The sequence below is a fragment of the Apium graveolens genome, chromosome 1 (assembly GCF_009905375.1).
Source record: "Apium graveolens cultivar Ventura chromosome 1, ASM990537v1, whole genome shotgun sequence".
Taxonomy (NCBI): domain Eukaryota; kingdom Viridiplantae; phylum Streptophyta; class Magnoliopsida; order Apiales; family Apiaceae; genus Apium; species Apium graveolens.
The window spans coordinates 130309110-130318430 of record NC_133647.1 but is presented as its reverse complement, the minus strand read 5'-3'; positions in this window follow the sequence as shown (position 1 = coordinate 130318430).

The following is a 9321-nucleotide window of genomic DNA, read 5'->3' as shown; positions in this document are numbered from 1 at the left end:
TGCATCTTCATTTGGTGACACAACGCCGTATGTAAGATCCAACATCTCATCAAGATTATCACCAAACCCAAACCAGGTATTTTGTTCGAATTCTATATTATCTATTTTATCTAGAAATAAACTAACATCATAGATTGACTAAATAAATGTGGGATAAGGTCCCCTCCACATGAGGTAACTTTCCATATCAGGACCACCCCATCACAACCAATTTTCACTCTTACGACAAGGGCACTTAATTTCGTCTCCTCTGGTGAAATTGGCCATCTCTTTCTTCACATACAATTTGACTCCATCCCTATAATCTTTGGTATACGTGGGAAGATTCAACCAATTTATACCTTCCTCTGTCATACTACCTACTATTCAGTATTTTACAATTAGCCATTGGTTCTACTTCATATAAATTAAATATATTCTTTTTTAATCGTTAACTTTATTTCATTTAGTTATAACTATGTATATACTAACTAACTAAAGATATAATTATCACGCAGGCCTAAAACAAAATTAAACTGTTTTATTTGACTAGCTGCATTTTAGGAGGGATCACACATGTTTTACCAAGCGGCACACACTCGTGTTTTGTTAAATCTCATATGATTAATAATATAGTAGCATATCATTATACAATAACATACATTCTACCATGATTTCCTAGACTATCTTAAAATCACACTAAATTTGAATTTTTAAATACTCAGATATACAACATATATCTTAAAGTACATACTATAATTTTGAAATCATTTAAACACAGATATATGCACAAAATATCTCATATATTGTTCAACTCTCCTACCTATCAATCATGTTACATAAATTTTTAACTCGAGATCTTCATCGAAAAATATAAAACAAATGACACGAAAAATAATTTGTACAAAATATCAATTCATAAGAAACATCTCAGCACGATTGTAAAGACATATAACATGCAAATAGTCAATCGAGAACATTAATTATCACAGAGATGCAGAAATCTTAAATTTATTTCGTAAATACTAAACAATTATAATCTATATGTGCTTTATCAAAAGCACAATTGAATTTTTTTTAAGCAACCCCAATTTATATGCAATTAGAGACTTTTAAAAAAAAAATAAGTGAAGTACAAGTTACCTTATGCAATACAAATCCCCAATTCAAAGATAAAACTAAATAAAAATACAAAAATAAATGAAAAAAGAAATTTAAAAAACCCTCATTCAAAGCCACAATTCAGAAAAATACATTTAAAAGAAATCATAAGTCAGAAACCTGATTGGAGAAGAAACCCTAAGTGAGAAATACGATTGTAGAAGAAAAAGACCTGATTTTGAACAAGAAGCGCCAATTAATTGTTGACCAGATTGATTCAAACACCACCTTGTTATAATAGCTCATATATTGTGTAGTGGTTATGTGCTAAGAATTAAGTAAGAATTGGATGACTTGGTGTGCAAATCTCTCTAATTGAACTTTTGAGTACTGAATATGACTTCTTGTGCCAATACGTTACTTGGAGGCTAATTCATTCACAGGTAATTTCTTATTAAAAAAAAATTATTAGGCTCTTTAATTATTTCCTTTATTAATTATAAAATTATTAAATAATTATGATTTTGGCCCGAATAATTGGGCCCTTTATTCAACCATGTTAGGTCTAATTATTGCAATATTAATTATGTCTATAGATTTACCCAAAGTTTTATTAGGTTTTTTCACCTACATTAATATGTATGTAAACAAATAATTTAACATGTTCTCTATTGTTATAAATATAAAACACGCATATACTCACCCAATGAATACGGTCATAAATTAGAAGATAAATAAAAAAATAATGTAATATGTCTTGTATCATTTCTCCTCGTTATTTATTCGAATATGCTTCAATTCTCCTTTTAACTTTCTTTTATTTTTCTATTTTTCTCCCCTTAAAAAAATAGGTACTTTAAGCTAAATAAAGTAAACTAAGTTAGTTATTCCCATAAATCCAAATACATAAATTTTCATTCAAATTTAATTTTTATTTATTTTATCATAAACTCAAAATTGACTACATGGATGGTTAGTTATCTTTTTTCATGTCAACATTAAGTTGACCCACATATCCTTGTCCATTTAAAAACTGACCAACATATTGTTCTATTTTATAGCAATGGGTAAATGGATGAATTTTATTTTTTTTCCTTTTTGATTGTTATTAGCTTTTGCTTAATGAGGATCCTTTAATTATATCAACTTTCTTTCACACATGTATTATAAAATTGTTAGGTTCAATATCATTTATATTTGGTTTAATTTGGTTTAATATCATTTACTTTTAACATGATTATTTGAACACAAATTTAGTTTCATTATAAAGAATACAAGACATGATTTATTTGAGAATCAAACATTATTCATAATTTTTTATGTTAAACAATACAAGAATTTTATTTTGCAAAAAGTGTTTATTTTCCTCCTTATACCATCATTGGCAAGTTATCATTTTAATACTTCATTTACTAATTACATATCCATCCACCCAAATTGACCATTTTTTTATTAAAAAATAATAATATATTTAAAATTATTTTTAAAATCTGAAATTTACATTTAAGAACAAACTAAATGTGATTTTTAATAACATTCTAAATGTAATTTTTAATTCTATTATTTTAATTATATGAAACATTTATAAATTTCACTCGTATTTGTTTTTGTAAAAGACAACTTGACTTAAACAAAATTGCACGAATATTGGTATTTTATGCTATAATATTATTTATGACTCCACTGTGAATTTGAATATGAATATTAATATTAATCATAATATGGTGTAGTCGAATCTTAATGTCAACTTGGTTTAAAAAAATAATTCTAGATTAAACATGTAGTATTTTTTTTTGGTTTAGTAAACTTTTGGTGCATAATTATTAATATAAACATTAATTTGGTTTTTTAGAAAAAGTCTTTAAATTATATATTCATTCAGTGACTAGTAAAATATTAAAATGAAATCTTAAATACTTTTGCAAATTAAACAACATTTTAATTAATTTATTCTCAAAATTATTTAATATACCTTTAAAATTTACATTTTTAAATTTAAAATTTCAAAGTCAAAACTTAACAAACATGATCTAGTTTCTATTGGTCTTTCATATGACAAACCTTTCATTATTTCCCAAAAATTCGAAAATGAAATTACAAGAGATTACACGATAGAGCATCAAATCCAGAAGGAAGTAACAATTTTTTTAAATTCCTTTTTCAAATGGTTTAGTTTCTGTCTGCTTTGGAATTTGGCAGAGATGCAATAATAACAGCGACCTTCTCACGCAAGAGGTGTACCTTCTCATCTATCCTAATCCTATCAAGTTCCTCCTCTAGTCCTTTATATAAGGGTCTGTAGATGAAATAGGGTTAGTAAATGAAACCTTAATTATAATTATAATAAATGAAATTAGGGTTGCATTATTAAAAATGCAAATGAAGAGAAAGTTTTATTTTTCTGTGTCATAAAGTATGCTACATTTTCATATGGAATTGCATCAAATATCAATCCATTTGTGCACATGAAGGTGAGAATGGTATCAGCTTAGAGGAGCTATAGTTATGCCGTGCTTAGGAGGCTGCAATCCCATTTTCTAAAATTAGGGGCCTTGTAGAGGTACCTGCAGCAAAATTATAAACTTAAGTAATCTTAAGAGGCTACACTAAGAAATTATTAAAATTATTTGTCAAGTGAAAATAATATTTACATATGTTTTTTTTGGTTCATATTGTCCACCTTTAATTCACTTGACACATGTTAGAAATATGTGGCCAATCCAGGCTATTCAAATTAATTGAACTTTTAGTGCTATATAGATGTAAAATAGAGTGGTCAATTATCAACCGTTATTTGAACAAGAATGGTAGATATATTGTTCATGATTCTTGATTGGTAATGGACCATCAAAAATTATCCAGGGTTCAAAATTTGAAAGTTGCCAAAAAAGTGAAGATTTCATTTTTTTCAAGCATTAATAAAGAGGGAAAGGTACGTAGTCATTGATATATTATGTCAAACTGCGCCAACAAAGTAGTAGATAGTTTAATTTAGTAAGATTCCACCTTCTTATTTTGTTTAAGTTTTCTAGAATTAGCATATATTTTTTCTTGATTTCTTACTACATAATTATTGTCAGGAGCATCAAATCTAAATAAATGGACAAGTCAAGTCAAAAAGATACAAACTTGAGATAGAACTTTATGAACATTTTTTAAAAAGGACGAAGGAGGAGGTCTGCAGAAAGGAGAATATTTTCAATGATATATTTTTTTAATTCTATGATACATGTGTATATTTCACTCATACAACATGGTCAAGTTGACTTATAGATATTAAAAGTGGACTGTATTAGTATTTGATTTCATAAAACACTACTTGACCTAAACAAATTCGGCATCTTCCTATTTCATGCTATAATATTATTTATGTCTCCATTGTGAATATGAATGTTAATATTACTCACAAACCAGTTTAGTGGAATCTTATGGTCAAATTGGTTCTAAAAAATCATGTTAGATCTACATGTAATAATAAGGTATATTTTTTGGTTTAGTAAATTTTTGTGTTACAATTATTAATATAAACATTAATTTGGTGTTTTAAAAAAAATATATATTCATTTAATATAATAAAATAATATTTATAATTAATTATTAGAGTCACACGAAAGAACGCACAATTTTACAATTTTTATTAGTTTTTCATAAAAAATGCTAATTGTTAAATTGAATGAAGTCAACTAGTTATAACACAATATTTAGTTTGGCTTGTAGAGGTCTTCAGCTTGTCGAGATCTTTAGTCTTCACATCTAAACTTTGACTTATCGATAAGTTTTAGTTCTCTAGTGGCTTCTTTACTTGTCGATATCTCAGAGTTCTCAAGTTAAAATTTACCTTGTCGATATCTCAGAGTTCACTAGTTAATTTTGAATTATAGATATTTCTGAGTTTTCTAGTGGAACTTGACTTATCGATAACTCAGAGTTCTCTACTGAATGTAGACTTGTTGATAACTCTGAGTTCTCTCGTGAAGGAATGACTTTTCGATATCTCCAATCTTCAGTTTTTCAATTTGGCCTATCGATATCTTCCTGAGTTCTCTAGTAGCTTTCCTGACTTCTCGATAAGCCATTCTAGAGTTCTCGAATTACTTCTCTATAACATTAAATCTGTGACTTGTAGAGACCTTAACATATAATATTTTTCTGAAAACAGATTTATTCAACTCCAAGCTTCTTCAAAATTCTTCTGAGGCATGATCTTCTTAATCTTAGGCTTGATACTGTTTCAGGAAAAAGACTCCAGTCTGCTCCTTTACATTTTTACATACTTAGGTGTTATAATTACAAAATACAAATTAAGATAACAATACAACTTACTTAGGGTTGAAAAGATGTCTTAGTCTTGTTAAAGTACATGTATGTCTTTTACAACAAAACCTTACATTATTTCCCAAAAATTGTGAAATGAAATTACAACAGATTACATGATAGAGCATCAAATGGAGAGGAGAAGCAACAATTTCTTCTAATTCCTTTTTCAAATCACTCAGTTTCTATTGAGTTCGTGCTTTGGAATTTTGCAGAGATGCAATAACATCTCTGCTGAGTTTGTGCTTTGGAATTTTGCAGAGATGCAATCAAATGGAGATGAGAAGCAACAATTTCTTCTAATTCCTTTTTCAAATCGCTCAGTTTCTGTTGAGTTTGTGCTTTGGAACTTATCGATATGTCAAATAAATACCCAGTTTGTCCAAAAAAGTGTACTGAACTAATTCTAACTTTTATTTGAATAAATTCAAAATAAAATTATACTGAATTTTCCAAAAGTATTTAACCAAAATAATTTATTAATTTAAATTATCTCAATTCTGAGTTATTAATAAGTCAAAAATTGTACTTGTAGAGAACTCCGTAAATAAACACTACTAGAGAACTCAACAAGGACTTATCGATAAATCATTTTTTATCCTTTCAAGAAGTCACTCGAGAAGTCAGTGAATTGACTTATCGAGAAGTCGATTTTTACTTATCGAGAACTCAGTTCTCTATATACTTTTTAGTTTTTATAATTCTGCCTTGTGTTAATTTTACATATTGAGAATGTAAATTAACAACTGAGCAGTTTACTTAGAATTTGAAAAATTCCAAGTTAATTGAATTTGACAAACAAATATGCAGAGATTTCTGAAATATTTATAATTCATATTTCAGTTAATTTCCAGCTTAATCAAATTAATTTTGATTTATTAAAGATTAATCTGCTGTAAAACATTAGCTGAGTTATTGTCTTAGGATGAAAATATAAGCATTCCAATTTCACTTACAAATCTATTGAGAGTTACTTCATCCAAAGGTTTAGTAAAAATATCAGCTAATTGTTATTCTGTTGGTACAAAAATGAGCTCAATGCTATACCAGGAAACAAGTCTTTGAAAAAACAAAATTGACAGCTTCCACTGGAACTCTTTCTTTCAACCCTCTATCCAGCAAAATCTGTATCTGTGAGACCAACAGCTTCAAAAATGATTCCCTTGGGATACCATAATCCCAAGTTGAGCTTCCTTCCAGTATTTGAAGATCCTCTTTCTCCCCCCGAGATTGTACAATTAAACTCAGGTGTATGAGATGAGCTTCCATTTTCATGATTTTCTTATTCAGTAGTTTCTTCATTTTCTTATTCTGACAAACTTCACAAACTTCAATTTGAGCAAGCTCCATCTTAGGCATGTCTCTTACCAACTCCTTTTTGACAAGATGTTAATTTTCTTGAGAATCAAGTGAGACGGATTTTTATGCCAGAGCTTGTTTATTTCTCATGATACCTTGGTGCAGAAGCAACAAATACCATCCATATTTATTGAGTCAAAATCTTCAACAAACAAGCTTCCTTTCCTTGCTCATTTCAGAGCAACTTCACCAGTTTTTTTGCCGATAATAGTGCATTCTTCTTTGTTGAATAAGACTTAGGACATTTGTCTGTAAAATTTGCTAACTCTGAGAAGATTCACTTCAAGACCAACTACCAGTGCTACATCATTAAGGACAACATTTTCAGAAACAATTTTGCCATATACCATTTTGAATCCTTTGCTGTTGTCTCCAAATATCACCAAAAGGGCCAGCTTACTCCTCCAACTGTGATAGCAGGGCCTTATCACCCATCATATGCCTGGAACATCTAATGTCTATGATCCAGACGACTCTCTACACCATACCCTGCATATAACGAGTATTAAGTGTGTTTGGAAACCCAAGTAGTGTTGGGTAGTTTTTTCTTATTAACTTGTTCAGCAGAAGTAGAATGAGTTATTTTAGAAGAGATAGAATTCAGTGACTGTTGTGCATATTTTCTTTCTGATGTGGACTCATTCCTTGTTTCTTTAAGATCCACTCTCAGTTTATGACAGCTGTTCATTACTTTCAAATTGCAAGGAATGTAATCAAACTTGTCACAGAATGAATAGGGATCATTTGAATTTGCTTTATTGTATTTGCAAGTTCCTTCAGTTGGCTTGCTAACAACCATTTTACACAAGGGAGTTAGATGATTTGTAGAGCCACATTTTTCACACTTCTTTCTAGGAGCATTTGCGTCATAAGCAAAATTATTGCTTTTATTTATCCATATTGTCCCATTTTTATTTCTCCTTTTCTTTCTTGCATCTTAAGTTTTGGCTTCTTTAACAGGTGTTTTGGGACTTTGTTTGTTTATGAGCTTCTCTTCAGTATTGGAAGACTGAACTGATTCTTTAGTTTTATTCTCTTTATCTTCATCACCAATTTCTTGCTTGATAATCAATTCTTCTTCACTGAAGTTGACTTCACATGCTTTGAATGTAGGTGCATTATCCTCTTTCAAAAAGGTTGGAGCATTTTCAGTTTTCTTTGTTTTCCTTTTATCACCTATTGTCTTCTTTTTGTCATTTATGGCATCATAGTCAAGCCCAATAGCAATGTTTGCACATGGCTTATTCTTCTCATGATACTGTCCGACCAGTTCAGATGCATTCTTAAAAGATCTCATCTTCAGTTCTATCTTTTCCAGCTTCTCCCTGAGCACTGGTTCAATTTGATTTGCACACTTAAGCTTGTTCTTTAGATAAGCATTTTCTTATGTTAAAGCTTCAAGTTCCACCAACAACAATTCAGTTTCTTGCTTCTCACTTTCAAGCTTCTCATTTATCTTTGTTAATTTGCTAACCTCTTCATTCGCATCAACCATTCTTGTGTGAATGTGAAACATTTCTGTACTCATCTTTTCAACAGTTTCCTTGTATTAATTCATATTTAAATCAATAGTGGTAAGAGTTGGTGTCTGTGATTTAGATGAGGATGATTCTCCTTGCTCCAGGGCCATTAGTGCATAATTACCAAATTCTTCATCTTCATCATTTTTAGAGTCATCCCAAATTTTAACATGTGCAATATAAGCTTTACTTTGTTGTTTCCTTAGAAGAGCTTCATACTTTGCTTCAAGTTCAAGATAAGCCTTGTCTTTCTTTGATTTCTTGTGTTTCCTGCATTTTATAGCAAAGTGGCCTTGTTCATCACAATTGAAGCATTTTACATTAGATTTATCAACGAATTCAAATTTAATAGCCATTCTTACTGTCACAATTATACTTCCCATTTTCCTTCCAGTTGCTGTCTTTGTTGAAGGATTGTCCTTTATTCTTGAAGTATCTTGGCTTCTTTAATCTAATATTAGAGAATTTCCTAGCTAAATAGGCCATTGACTGATATAGCTTATCTAGTTCTTCAAGAGTATAAAACTCATCATTTTCTAATTCCATAATGACTTGCTCCTGTGAATCATTTATTCTTTGCTCACTAGTTGAGGCAACTGGAGTTTGAGATCTTGGTTCATCATTAGATGTTTGACTTTCATTTACAATTAAAGCACTTGAACCATCCACAATATGTCCCTGACCATATCTCAATGATTGCCTTTGAATCATCTCTAGTTCATATATTTTGAGAATTCCATATAGAACTTCCAGAGTTATTCTGCTCCAATCTCTCCCTTCCCTGATTGCTGATATATTATGTTCTAAATGATTAGGGAGAGTAAGCAAGAACTTCAAGTTCACTTCTTCAGCTTCATAATATTTGTCATGAAGCTGCAAGTCATTTATCATCTTGTTGAACCTTTTAAACACATCAGTAATACTTTCTGTTAGGTCACACACACACACTGTAGAGGGGGTGAATACAGTGTATAGTACACTCAAATCGAACTTTAAGAACTTAAGTAACAGAAAACAAACTTTATTGAAACAATAAACTCTGTTACAG